This window comes from Myodes glareolus, chromosome 7, assembly GCF_982192425.1.
Source record: "Myodes glareolus chromosome 7, mMyoGla1.1, whole genome shotgun sequence".
Taxonomy (NCBI): domain Eukaryota; kingdom Metazoa; phylum Chordata; class Mammalia; order Rodentia; family Cricetidae; genus Myodes; species Myodes glareolus.
Genome location: NC_142032.1, coordinates 36,659,835 through 36,673,415, shown reverse-complemented (window position 1 = coordinate 36,673,415; position 13,581 = coordinate 36,659,835). Strand labels below are relative to the sequence as shown.

Genomic DNA, 13,581 nt, shown 5'->3' with positions numbered 1-13,581 from the left:
CCTCCTTTTGGAGTGTGTAACAGCTATACGTTTGAATCATGAAGACTTGTACTCTTACTTTGGTTATTAGAGACCTGCATGTTTTGAATACCAGTTTGCTTTTGTAAGACTTGGGGGACATCTGTAGAATAAATGGGGGGAGGGGTCATCCTAGTAGAAGATAACCCGCGTAAACAACATACGGAGTAGTAATTCCTCTCTGGAAAACTTGCTGAGTAGCTGAATGATTGACAACAGAGTTTCCCGCTCCAGAGTCCGACTGGAGCTTTGCTTTGCTGACTCTGAGCCCCCTCACATGGCAGCATGGTATTCAGGAGGGGCAGACACTTAGAGCCAGGAGACTTCATTTAACATTCGCAGTCTGCTTAGTTAGCATTTGCGCTCTGCTTGGGTTGAGATCTGTTTCAGCCCCTGCCTCCCCACTTCCTGACCTCACCTTGTTCCGCCTTCTCCTTACTCCTGAGATCCGGTGGTATCTGGTAGCAGCAGGAACTTTTTTCCCCACTTGGTTTCCTGCCTACTAGGTCTGGGCATTAAGTGCAAAGGAAAGGAAAGCCCTCAGATTCTGTGTTCCAGGATGTGCTGGTATGAATGGTTCCTGGCGACGTCTGGTCCAGACAAGGGGACGAGGAATCCTTGCTTCTACTGGTACAAGAAAGCCTCTAAGCCAGGGTTCTCAGCCTTCCCAATGCTGCTACCCACTAATCCAGTTCCTCATGTAGTGGTGACCCCAACCATAAAATTATTTTTATTGCTATTTGATAACTGTACTTTTGTTACTGTTATGAATTATAATATAAATATCTGTTTTCCAATGGTCTTAGGCGACCCTCATGGAGGCGTCGTTTGACCCCCCAAAGGGGTCTTGACACATAGGTTGAGAACTACTGCTTTAAGCAAATCAGTCATACACAGTTGCTTCATTAACACACATGGATTTATGTGCACATGATGCTCGTTAGATACAAAGCAGAGAAGTATTGAACTTTCTAAAAAAAAAAAAACCAATAAATTCAAAATCCTTGGTACTCCTGCCACCCAAAAATAGTTTTCTTATTTTCCAAATTTTCACAATTTAAATATTTTTGATGATAAAAGATTTTTCTTACCAAATCATTGTTTTGTGTGTTTTTCCGCCCTCGTTTTGTATTACACAAGAAATACTTGCCCACGGACCTATCGGGCAGTTCTCAGCACCTGTAACTCCTGCTCTAGGGGCTCCGGCTCCTTTTTCTGTTCTCCGTCGGGATCTACACTCGTGCACATAGCCCCCTACACACACATAATCATGATTAAAGAAGGAAGTGATTATTTTTACAAGTTAGTTTTGTGTTGATTGATTTTGTTGTCACCTTGACTCGGCTAGGGTCACTTGAGAAGAGAGGACCTCAGCTGAGAACAATGGCTCCCTGAGTTGGCCTTAGAAAAGCCCTGTGGGGCATTTTCTTGATGGACAGTTGATGTGGGAGGGCCCAGCCCATTGTGGTTGAGAAAGAAACCCAGTAAGCAGCCGTCTTCCTTGGTCCCCTTCAGTTCCTGACTGGGGTTACGTCGGGGGTTCCTGCCTTGACCTCCCTCAATAATGGACTATGATGTGGAAGCGTAAGCCAAATAAACCTTTCACCCCCAAATTGCTTTTGGTCACAGTGTTTTAGCATAACAGTAGAAAGAAAGTTAAGGCATTCTATATGGGGGGGGGCAACTAGTGGGGACCAGTTACCCATCAGTCCTATGAAACTGATTTGCGTCATTTAGTAGAACAGGAAACTCTTTTCGTGTTCTTACGAGTCAAGGAAAAGTGACCAATAGAAAGCACCACAAGACCAAACAACACTGTACCTCTGCTGCTGACAGAATGGCAGACCGCACACCGACACTGCCAGGGTCTCCTGTGGGCAGGGATGCTAAAATAGAGCGTGTGTTTACACCACAGAAGGGCTGTATGTCTGAGGTTCGCGTTTAACTAGTGATCTGTCTACTTCTGCTAGCTAAACCTGGCCAAGCTGCCCCACCCACACCCCTTCCCTTTGCGTCACCCCCGTCTGCCTCAGTCATCGTCGTGACACTGTCTCTTTTCATCAGAGCTTTGGCTACTGCTGTCCACTGGCACGGCTCGTATGTACTCGTTCAGAACACGGCTAGTGCCCGCAGAGTCTGCTCGCATGAGCGGAGCTCGTCCAGATTGCGTTGGACTTTTCTGTAACTAGCCAGGCGGTAGACATCCCACCGGTTAAAAAGGTGGCTGGATTTCCTCGGGGTCTCGAAATGGGGACAGTCTGTTCTTCACCCAAGTTCCCAAGTCGTGTCATAAACTGGCTACACTGATTGATACCTCTCTAAACACTAATTAATGTTGTGAAACTTTAATTAGACCTTAGGATTCCTTTAGAAGCCAAATAACAAGTGGCTGATTTGTCAGATGAAGATAATAACCCGTGTCTTCTTTTCTTCACAAGACAGGTGTGAGGAAAAGAATAAGCAAAGCTGGGAACTTTGCCGTCATTGTTGTGGTTCTTCCGAGACAGGGTCTCCCAGGCTGCCCTTGAACTCAGTCCTCTTTCCTCCCCAGTGCTGGGATGACAGACATGAGCCCTTACACCTGGTTTGGGAGAACACTTTTTAAGACGCAAGTGCTAAGCAGGTGTCAGGGGACAGGCCAGTTGTCCTTGCCCCATAGTCCCTGTCCTGAGCCCCGCTCTTGTGCCCTCATGTACTGAGACATTGGTGCCAGTGTGTTCTCCTGTCCCTCTCTAACAGTTAAATGGGATGAACGGGCGAGTGTGGTTCAGTGACTTTTCTGGCCACTGTTACCATCTTTGCGCTTGCTGTTAGCTGCCTTCCCTCCCTTGTGGCTTCTACCTCTTGTCATCCTGGGTTTCTTTCCTCACATGCCCACTTACTTGTGATGTCTGCTCACTTACTTACTGGCTGCATTGAAATTTTTAAATTATTGGGGCTAGAAAAATGCTCAGTGGTCCGAGAGTATTTGCTGCTTTTGCAGGGGACCTGGGTTTGGTTCCCAGCACTCAGATGGCAGCTCACAACTCTCTGTAAACCAGCTCCAGGCTATCTACCTGATCGATGACCCCTTCTGGTCTTTGTGGGCGCCAGGCACACAAGTGGTACACATGTAGATGTGCCAATAAACATTTACACATAAAATAAAGACTTTTAACTTCATTTTTTAAAATCGATTTGATCGCATTCATGAATTTGTTAGGAAGACAGAAGGGGGGCGTACTTACAAACCCATCCTACGTCTTATTTTCAGCACTTTCCTTTTCCTGGTCAGGCAAGCGTAGGGCTTCAGAAAGCCTTCGTGCATTTTAGCGTGCAGTCCTTGGCTTTAACACTCTCTGTATCCTGCCCAGTCTTCATGGAAAATGCTTTCCAATGAATCTTTGGGGCGGCTTCCTGGTACTCCTGGCCGTAGTTCCAGCAGCTCGGTAACTCTTCGCTTTTTGCTGGGGTGTTTGGAAGGAAGGTTGCTGCATCTTCCCTTCCCTGGAGAAAATGATACCGCAAGCCGCTTTTCCCTTGCCATTTTTCTCCTCTTCTATGATTTCCTGAGCGTAATTTCACAGAAATGGGAGTTGAAGAGCTCAGCTTTTGAATGGCCTCAGTAACTATCACAGATCTTGAATATGCTTAGCCAGGGCAGTTGATTTGGCTGTGGATTTTGTCTCTATGCTGATCTCAAATGAGGTACAAAGGGCATTGATAAGGCCGGGTCAAGCAGACAGAGCCCAAGACTCCTGCAGAGCAGGCGAAGCTAGCTGTGACACCCACAGCCCACTCTGGGTTGTGTAAATATTTTTTCTGGGCAGGCGCATTTCTCAAACAGAACTCTGAGCCCACTGAGGGTGAGCCTAGCAGCTGGAATTTCAAGTTTAAACACCACTGCGCATTGACTAGCCTGCCTGGAATCACGGTGGTGTTTGCTGAGACCATCTTTAGAAAGGACACAGCGGAGCTGCCGTGTCCCTGAGGGTGAGTTCCAGCCCTGCCATCTAGTTACTCTGGCCCCACAGGCAGAGCTTAAACTGTGTGCTCTATGACTTCTGGGGTCTCTTGATTCTGTCCATAACAGGACATTAGGTGGGTGTTCTTATTTCAACCCTGTATTTTCCCGTAAGTAGCGTCATCAGACTGTCAGAAAAAGCCGAGGGTAAAACCGAGTTTCTTAACATAAAAATACAGGTAGGAGCAAGAGGAGGTCTGTTTTATATCAGTTGTCTGGCCTCTCTTCCCTCCTCTCAGAAGACAAAACACAACTTGTGAAGCTCACCCAGTGAGTCAGTGGCTAAGGCAAGTCCGCCTTGTGTTGACAGTGACGGTGTGTATAATATCTGATCAAGACAGTTGAGAAAAGAGACCAAGGGAGACGTTTGTGAGAAGTTTCTGCGCCCCAGTAAACCTCTCCGCCAACGCAATAATCCAAATCAGACCAGATCAAGCCAAATTAGAAAAACAACGGGTTTAATGGATGCCAAAGCTCCCAGGTGGCATTCCAGCATCTCAGAGAGGAAACTGGGAGAGAGACCGGAAAACCACGTGTCTGTTCTCTGGGGGCAGTTTAAATACCCTGTGGGAGTGGTCTTGAGCATCTCTGGGGTGGGGGGTGTCATCGTTTGGTGGGCTTTCTCAGAGGTGGAGTCTGGACTGAGGCAACACCCAGGGGAGGGGGCTTGGGATGGAAATTCCATCCAAACATTCCAGACTCTTTAGATATATGGATGCCAGAAACACAAATAGTATGTATTTCAGCAAATTTGTTAAGACCTGGGAAGTGTGATGGTTAAAAGCAAAATATCCTTTAAGATTGGGATGCTAGTTTCCTAATATGCATGATAAAGGTTATATTGATAGTTAATACATTAATGTGCATTGTTAATTGAGTTCCATATTATTTAATGCCTTATATTTATCTATTGTACCATAAACTTCCTTCCTAGCATTGGATGTGTTTATTGGATTTAATTATATTGTACATTTCAGCTTTTAATAAAACTTATATGTTAATTTATTGAAGGCTAATTTCACACCAAAGGTCACAAATAAAGTAATTTTTCTTACAGCAATGGTCTTTGACGAGGCTTTATTTTTTTTTAAGTCAAATAGTTTTGAATTTTGTAATTGTTAAAATGCCAACACTAGTTACAAATAGGAGACCCTGGGTTTTGGAGTCTTGCCTGTGTGGCTAAACAGAACCCCAGAGTTGATCCCCACCCCTGGAGAGACTGTGGAAGATCTTCCCTGCTCAGGGCTTGCCTGTTGTACTAGTGCTCAAGGCTTCAGCCTTAACCTGTAGCCAGCTTCCCCTTCCAAGCTTTCTTTCTCCAAGGCTTGCCCTGTCTTAATGGGTTAAGCATCAGATTTCAAGCAGGCGATTAGGGCTGTAGCTAAGCTGGGACTGGTGAGTACCAACCTCTTTGGGCGTAGGAAGGAGAGAAAAGGGCTCCTCCCGGGGCAAGAAAAGCCGGAGCTGCAGATTTCTACTGCGGTGACTCGAAGAGCCTGCACAGAGCCGGCACAGCCCTTGCCACACTCCAGGACTCCCCACCGTGAGTATTGTCCTTTATTATGATTCGCACCTGTCTGTGCTGTCTTCGCTGGCTTCAGTGGGCTAGGGGAATCCATCCATGGATGGCTCACCTTTTCCAGGGCTTCTTCCTGTGTCCTGGAGAATTTCATCTGTCTCCTCTGTACAGTCTCAGGATTCTATGGGCTGGGAGGAAAATGACTGATAAAGTTCCAAGTCTCTGCTTTGGCGTTCTTTCCTGTAAAAAGCTGTTTGATTTGATCCGGCATGAAGAATGTAAGCATAATTCTTAGATTTGTGGAAGCAATAAATTCCACTCTTTTTTGGGAAAAAAAAAAATGTATTAACATTGCCCAGAGTAGACGTCACCAATAAAATCTCGATTTCGGATCTGGAAATCAGATGTGGCTGGATTAATTCAGTCTGCTGTAGCTAAAGAAGCAATTCGCTGTCAGACATCACAAGTACTGTGTTTACTTGAGTTCTTTGTTTGTCCTTGAAGAAGGGTTTTCTAAGTGATCTCTTGTAGTTTGAATGTATTTCCTGGGGCTGGAGAAATGAATGTCTCAGTGGCGCAAACATGAGGACCCGAGTTCAAACACTCTGAGGCCAAGCATCTTGGCTTCTCTGTGAAGAGTCTGGATGAGCTGCTCATTCATTTTCCTGTTTGTTAGGAAAAATATGCTCGTGTTCAGAAGACAAATTGGATTCCGCTTTGGGGCTATGCAGTTTATTGGAAAGACTAAAATAATATGTGGCCCATTTGTGTGTAAGCACTGGTGATCTCAGCAGGGAGTCCTGTTCAGACAAGTGGGCGCCCCACTTAAAAATAATTATGCTGCTATTTTGAGGATTTTTAAAAATACAGTGGCCAGATTCCTCATCCGAGCAGTACTTAGAACCAGTGACAGCTACAATTCAGACTAAGTGCTATCCTTGAGCCTTCTCTCATCAATAGATAGAAAGTAGAGCTACAGACGGCAAAGTTTTGTCAGGGGCTTGATGTCCTGTTTGCAGGATTTAACTTAGCTGGAAAACCAAACTTCTGGAGTCCTTATTTTATGCCAGCCAGGTTTGAAGGATCCCTTGTCAGTTCCTTCACCTGGGTCAAGGACTGCAGACTTTATTACATCTTCAGCCTATAAACCTTTATTTATGGAGGAAATAAGAATTCAGAGAAGCAATTTGCTTTTAAAAGTCATAAGTACTGTGCTCATTTGAGTTCTTTTTCTGTGACTTCAGGTCATTGAAGAAGGTTTTTTCTCTCAAGTGATCTTCCGTATTTTGAAAGTATATTCTGGGACTGGAGAAATGTCTTGGTTTGCAAAGTGCCCATTGCACAGACATAAGGACCTGAGTTCAGATTCACAGCACCCACACAAAAGCCCAGAGTGGTTGCAGGTATCCGTAACTCTAGCATGGTGGCACAGAGGCAGGTGGCTCTCTGGAGTGTGTTGGTCAGCTAATCAGTGAGTTCTAAAGACACAACAGAGCCAGGCATGGTGGTGCAGGCTTTAATCCTGGTGCTCAGGAGGCAGAGGCAGTCAGAGCTGTGTGAGTTCAAGGCCCGCCTGGTCTACATAGTGAGTTCTAGAACAGCCAGGGCTACACAGTGAGACCCTGTCTCAAACAAACAGTGGCAACAACAACATATATGTATGTGTGTGTATGTATACATATGTATGTGTGTACACATAGATAGATAGATAGATATAGTGGAGAATGATAGAGGGAGACACCTGCCTGGCTTCCACACATGCATACACAGTTCGATGTATATAGACACAAAGAAGGAAGGAAGGGAGGAGGAAGGGAGGGAGTGAGAAAGGAAGACAGGACAGAAGAAAATTTAAAAATCAAAATGTTCCTTGTTAGGTATAACCAAAAGAGGATCGGTGGCTTCTGTATTTATTCACATAATATTTGTTTGAGTTGATAAACCCCATCAGTTTTGCAGATAATTTTATGAAAACATCAACTGAGCACACTTCGTCCTCTTTTCCCATCCCTGCCCTCTTTTGAGCCCTTTCCTCTTGTCTGAGCTGCCCATCAGTTCAGGACATGCTCTTTCTCTGCCACAGGTGCGTGTTAGAGCCTCCTGCAAGGAAGGGGACTTTGCTTCAAGCTAGAAACTTGGGGGTTTGGGAGATTGGGCATTTCCAGCAGTTCCCAAACCTAGTGCTTAGTATCTTTGTAGTACTAGCAGTGTGTGTCAGCCCTGACCCCCTCTGTCAACCTCCTCTAAGTCCAGAGACCCAGCAAGGTCCCAAACCTAGTGCTTAGTATCTTTGTAGTACTAGCGGTGTGTGTCAGCCCTGACCCCCTCCTGTGTTTTTGATGGACTAGGGTGCTGTATTCCACCTGGGAACACACCAGGAAAACTTGGGGACACAGCCTGCTCCCCTGCTCCCCTCCAACTGAAGACAGAGTTGGTTTGTCTTTCCAGGTCCTGGCAGAGGATGCTGAAGTACTTGCCGGGTTTATGTAGCATGGACCCTGGCTGGTGCCTGGCCTGCAGTGGTGAATCAGTCCCATGATGGACTGGCATTTCCAGCACTCCAGGGTGGAGACCTGGAAGTCTGTAGGCCAGTGGGGGAGGAGGCATGGTTTGCCTGTGAAACGATTCCAACAATGTAGCTTACAGGAAGAAATTGCAAAACACGAAGCCCTGTGCCACCAGATTTTTCCACTAGGGCCAGGTTCTGCCCAGATCTGCCCCAGGGACTGTGTGAGGGAGATGGCCCCAGTGTGTCGTGAATTTTAGGTCTAATCACCTCTCTGTGTATCCCAAAGAGGCCACAGGGAGCCCATGCTTCTCCTCCCACACACTCAGCCGTTGCAGAAGCAGCTGTAGCCATCTGCCCTCTGGAGACATTGCTAGGGCTTTATCTGGGCACCAGAAAATAGAGGCTGGCGTCCACAACGCCTCGGAGTACTGATTTGAAATAAAGAGTCCCAAAATAGACTTCTAAAAGGTTAAGGGGATTTCAGGGCCAGAGGTTTTCTCCCCTGTCGAAACCTTTGGTTTTCCCCAGAACATGTGACACTGAGAAAGGAAACCTTGCGTTAGTGGTGGATTTGAATTGTTTAGGGACTCTAGGCAGAGTGGTGGGAAACTGTAGCCACACTCCAATTCGGAAATCCCATTCATTTGGTGGCTCCCTTTAAAACACCCGCTCAGCGGGGCGGTGGTGGTGCACGCCTTTAATCGTGAGGCAGAGGCAGGCGCAGGCAGATCTCTGTGAGTTCTAGGCCAGCCTGGTCTGCAGAGCAAGTTCCAAGGAAGGCTCCAAAACTACACAGGGAAACCATGCCTCGAAAAACAAACAAACAAACAAAAAAATTAAAAATACTTGCTCAGAGATGCATTTGGCAGAGGAACACTGAGTCCCGGTTTGTGTGGTGAGCCACCCCGGTCCCTGGAAAGGCGTTGTCTTCGCCTTTCCTCACCAGGTTGTGGTTTTGTTTGGTTAGTGACAATCGGCGAGATTCTTTGTTTTGTTTTTTTTTTTTTTTCTCCTCAGGTACTTTTTCCCCTACAAATTTTAGAACTATTTTCTTAACTCCAGACCTTTGTTTGGGGCCAGTTCTGGCATTAGCTGTTGCCTGTTTCTCTTCCCGTCAGTGCCTGAGGAAACTGCAGTGGGTTTCCCTGGGCTTGAGGTAGCAAGAGGCCAGATGACTGTGCAAGTAGGAGGGTCTCTCCAGCCTGGGGCTTTGCTTGAAGCACTGGTCTCTGGGCCTGAAAGCCCTTCCTGCATCTGTGGATCCAGGCCTTTCATTACCTTCAAACCCCATGACTCTTTGCTCTAGAGTCTCAGTGGTCATTGATAGATCCTGTGGAATTCATCTTTTCTTTTGAAAATCATTTCTCAACATGTCTTTTCTTGATTTGACTTTTTATTATTTTTGATTATGTTTGTCTGTGGGTATGTGGATGGAAGTGCAGACAGGAATACAGAAGAGGGTGTTGGATGCCCTGCCGCTGGAGTTACACACATTTGTGAGATGCCTGATAGAGCTAGTAACCAAACACCAGTCCTTTGGAGGAGCTGCAATGACTCTTGACCACTGAGCCATCTCCAGCTCTTCATCTTTCCTTTTTTTTTTTTTAATTCCAAGAGTGTTTTGTATTTCTAGCAAATGATTATCATCACCTCCTACAACTAAAGGTTTTTCTCCTGCCCTCAGTTCCTAAATGTCCTCTTTGAGGCTTAATATTAATTGCAAATTGTTTGGCCGATGGCTCAGGCTTATTACTAACTAGCTCTTACAACTTAAATTAACCCATTTCTATTAGTTTATATTTTACCAGGAAGCTTGTGCCTTGTTACCTCACATCTTGCTTCTTCAACAGCTTCTGGTGTCTCCCTGACTCTGCCATCTCTCCCCGCCCCCTGCTTGGATTTCCTACCTAGTTATATTCTGTATGGCAGTTGACCAAATCAGCTTCTTTATTAACCAATGATAATAAGACATATTCACAGCATAAAGAAGGGTATCTCACATCAGCCTTCTCTCAATGAAGTATTAGGGTTGTGTGCCTCAGTTGTGTACCTCATCCCTCTGTGACAAGAGGTAGGAATCATGGAATGATCTTTGTAGACTTGTCCTCCCTTGCTTTGTGGACCTGTTCAGCCCCACTTTCAGTGCCCTTGCATTGTGCTTGCTAACACTGGGCACATACTCCAGAGCAAGAGGTGGAATTGTGGGACTGAAATGGGCCCTGGCACTTGCCATTCTGACATCGTTCCAGCCCTAGCATCTTGTGTACCCGCCTGTTCTCTGGAGTCGCTTACTCTGCTAGTTCACACTTGGTCTGTCCACCTGGGTGAACCAGACAAGAGGTTGTCACAGTGTCATATGCACTAGCTTCCATTCCACCTCTTGTTCGGGTTGCTGCTTTCTCTCCATCCTTCGCTCAAAGGCTGGCTTCAGTGACAGTGTTGGGGAGGCTCTGGATGCAGGGAGAAGGGCAGAGTAGTATGTGTATAATGAGTGGCCGTCCTCAGAAGGATTTTCTGGGGCTATTTGGAAAGTTCTTTCCAGCTCCCATGACCTTTTTCTTTGCTCCTTTCACTGCTTGTTGACAGCCCAGACAGAGGGAGCAGGAGGCAGAGGACCAGCTGACTCCTTTGGCCAAACTTATTCAATCTGGTTTGGTGGACTCCTTGGAACTGTGGGTGAGACCTGAGCTGGGGACTCTGGGAGTGTGGTCTCCCCTACTTCTGTCCCACTATTCTTTTGGCATAGCCTCTGTACATCTTTTATAGGATGTGAGGAAATAGTCCCTATTGTCGTTTATTTGCAGCCTGTAAGGAAGTCCTTGTGAACATTTAAGGTTTTAATTCCCTTGTTTATTTTTGCGCCCCACAGGTGATTCTGCCATTTGCTCTTTTTGTTGTTGTTGTTGTTGTTGTTTTGTTTCTCGAGACAGGGTTTGTAACAGTCCTGACTGTCCTGGAACTCTCTTTGTTGACCAGGCTGGCCTTGAACTCACTGAGATCCGTTGCCTGCCTTTGCCTCCCAAATGCTGGGATTAAATGTGCACACCACCATCGCCTGGCACCATATGACTTTTTAAAATATCAATTTCAACCAGGCCTGGTGGCACAGGCTGGGACTTCAGGATTGCAAGTTGAAGGCCTGTCTAGGCTATCAATTGAGTTTAAGGCCATTATGGACAACTTAGGAGACCCTGTGTCAAAATAAAACATAAACAGAGGGCTGGGATATGGCTCAGAGGTAGAATGCTTGCTTATAAGGCCCTTAGTCCCCAGTGCTGCCAAAAGTAAAAAGATAAACTACAACTAAAATGTTACTTTTAAATCTTGGCTAGAGTGGCCACATCTCTCCTTTAATCTGAGGGGGATAAGAGTGAGGGAAGGGACAGCAGAGGATGTGGAAACCCAGTGTGACTCCAGCTCAGGCCCCTGCTCAGGGAAAGCGATAACAAAACAAACAGACTTTTCATTCTTGTCTTTTCAGAGAGGACAGTGAGATAGTGTCCTCTTCCTCTGTCACTCTCCTGAGAAGAACCACACCCCTTTGCCAGGACACACCCTCCTCCCGTTGCATGCTGGGTGGTCTCTCCTGGGACAGTCTGCCCTAACATGAGGTCTCAGGAACAGGTCTTGCTAATCCAGGCATATAAAAGAGCCTTCTTCCAACACCCAGGGTGGAGCAAGGCCTACACCCCACAGAAGGAGCGAGGGTGCTCCTCGCTGACTTGCCCTCTAATCCTCTGCAAGTCGCACCGCCCTCTCGGTTGTCCATAGAAGTGGGGAGAGGAGCGTCGGTGCTATGGGAAGGAGCTACACCGTTTGCCTCTGCACAGTTCTCCAGATACCCAGAGATCCACACCCGCATCCCATCATCAGCCGGAGGGTAGGGGAGAGGCAAAGGTACAGTAAGAGAGTTGAGTGTTTGAAGGACATCTCCAACACAGCAGGAGCAGCCTGGCCCCTCCGAGAAGAAATGCAGTGAGTTCTCCTTCTAGCCTGTCCCTTTAAGGGTGCACGCTCTTCTGTAGAGAGGTTCTGCGGAGTGCGCACGAAGGAGGTAGTGGTAGGATGTGACGTGAGGATGCTGTTGGTCTTTTTAATAAAACATCTCGTTAGCCAAATAGCTGGATTTAAATATGGAAGATGGACACATTAATATGCAACAGACTAAACCCTTAAAATTTGAGTTATTTTTTTTCCCTTGAATGAGTTTGTTTATAAGACCAAAATCACTGTCAAATAAAAAAAACGAGGCCTTGGGAATGTAGAGTGCTTGCCTACTGTGTGTAAAGCCCTGCACCACCAGGCGTGGCGCTGTGCCCACCAACAAGACCAGAAGTTCAAGGTCATCTTCAGCTACACAGTTCAAGGACAGACAGCCTGAGTTTCCTGAAACTAGTGGGGGCAAGGAAGATAAGATAGGGAAAGTGATAGAAACGGGAATGAAATTGGAACAGAAGGGGTATCAGGTGTTCTTGCCTTGGACACAGGATGGAAGAGGGTAGCGTTCTGTTTCTCCAACTCATTGTTTTCATTTGAGTTTATTGCCAGGATATTTTTAAATTGCTTCATTTTTCTATAAAGATACCAGTGGCTTTTGCTTCTTTGGGGACCAAAAAAAAAAAAATCAGGAGCTATAGCAACACTGAACATGGACATCCCAGTGGGCATAGTCACTGGAGAAAGAAGCAGCTGCTCTCTGGGTCCCCCAACTTCGTTAACGCCCCTTTCCCTTCAGTTCAGACACTTGACTTGGAAACTACCTGAACGGACCTAGGCCACAAGGGTGCCTGGGTTGTTTAAGGGGTGTGTTAACTCATCTCTAACTCAGAAGCCAAAAGGAACTTTTCGTGGTTCTCACTCCTGGCTGCAGGACAGACTCATTGGAGGAGCTTTGAAAAACACTGATGCCCAAGTTGGGCCAGGCCCCAGGAGGTCTGATTCATGGTGGGTGTGGAGGTCAACATCTAACAACAGCCCAGGGGAGCTTGTTGGTGTCCAGGGACTGAGAACTTCTGGGAGGTGCCAAGCTCAGTGCCAGCTCCTTGAATGACAGAGCAAAAGTCAGCTCGTGTCACATCTTTGTGCCCAGAGTTCTGTCTGGTGGTGAAATGAGGGCATGGGCCGAGTCATTGGCATGTTCACAAACCCCTTGAAAGGAAATACATTTTCTTGGGTTTTGCTCCCTGAGAAGGGCTGGAGTTGAACTTGTCCTGTACTCCCGAGGACCTTATATGGACACAGCCCTGTCTATGATGAAGAGGACAGAAGTCTCTGATTTTCATAGAGCCAGGATACAAGGGGTATGCCAGGATGGGGTCGGGGGCAAGCTGCTCTGATTGGATGGTGGAAGAGGCGGCTAAGGGGATAAGGAGCCGCTTCAGAGGGCCCTGGGAGGTGGTGAGAGGATGTCTGTTGCTGTAATGAAACGCCGTGACCAAAGCAACTTAGAGAGAAAGGGCTTAGCTCACTTACACTTCTGGGTCATAGTTCATCACTGAGGGAACTCAGGGCAGAAACTCCAGCAGGGCAGCA

General features: G+C 46.6%; 1 protein-coding gene across 5 annotated transcripts in view; it reads left to right on the top strand.

Annotated features, from left to right (window-relative positions):
* The window catches only part of Kank1 (KN motif and ankyrin repeat domains 1), a 197,774-nt gene that overhangs the window by 140,578 nt on the left and 43,615 nt on the right, over positions 1 to 13,581 (top strand). The window contains exon 1 of one of the 5 annotated variants that reach the window (XM_085693737.2): positions 5,440 to 5,564. The exons of the other annotated variants lie outside the window; for them this stretch is intronic. The gene's annotated coding sequence lies outside the window, so the exon portion shown is untranslated. Of the gene's footprint in view, positions 1 to 5,439; positions 5,565 to 13,581 lie in introns of those variants that run through there. 5 annotated transcript variants of the gene reach the window in all.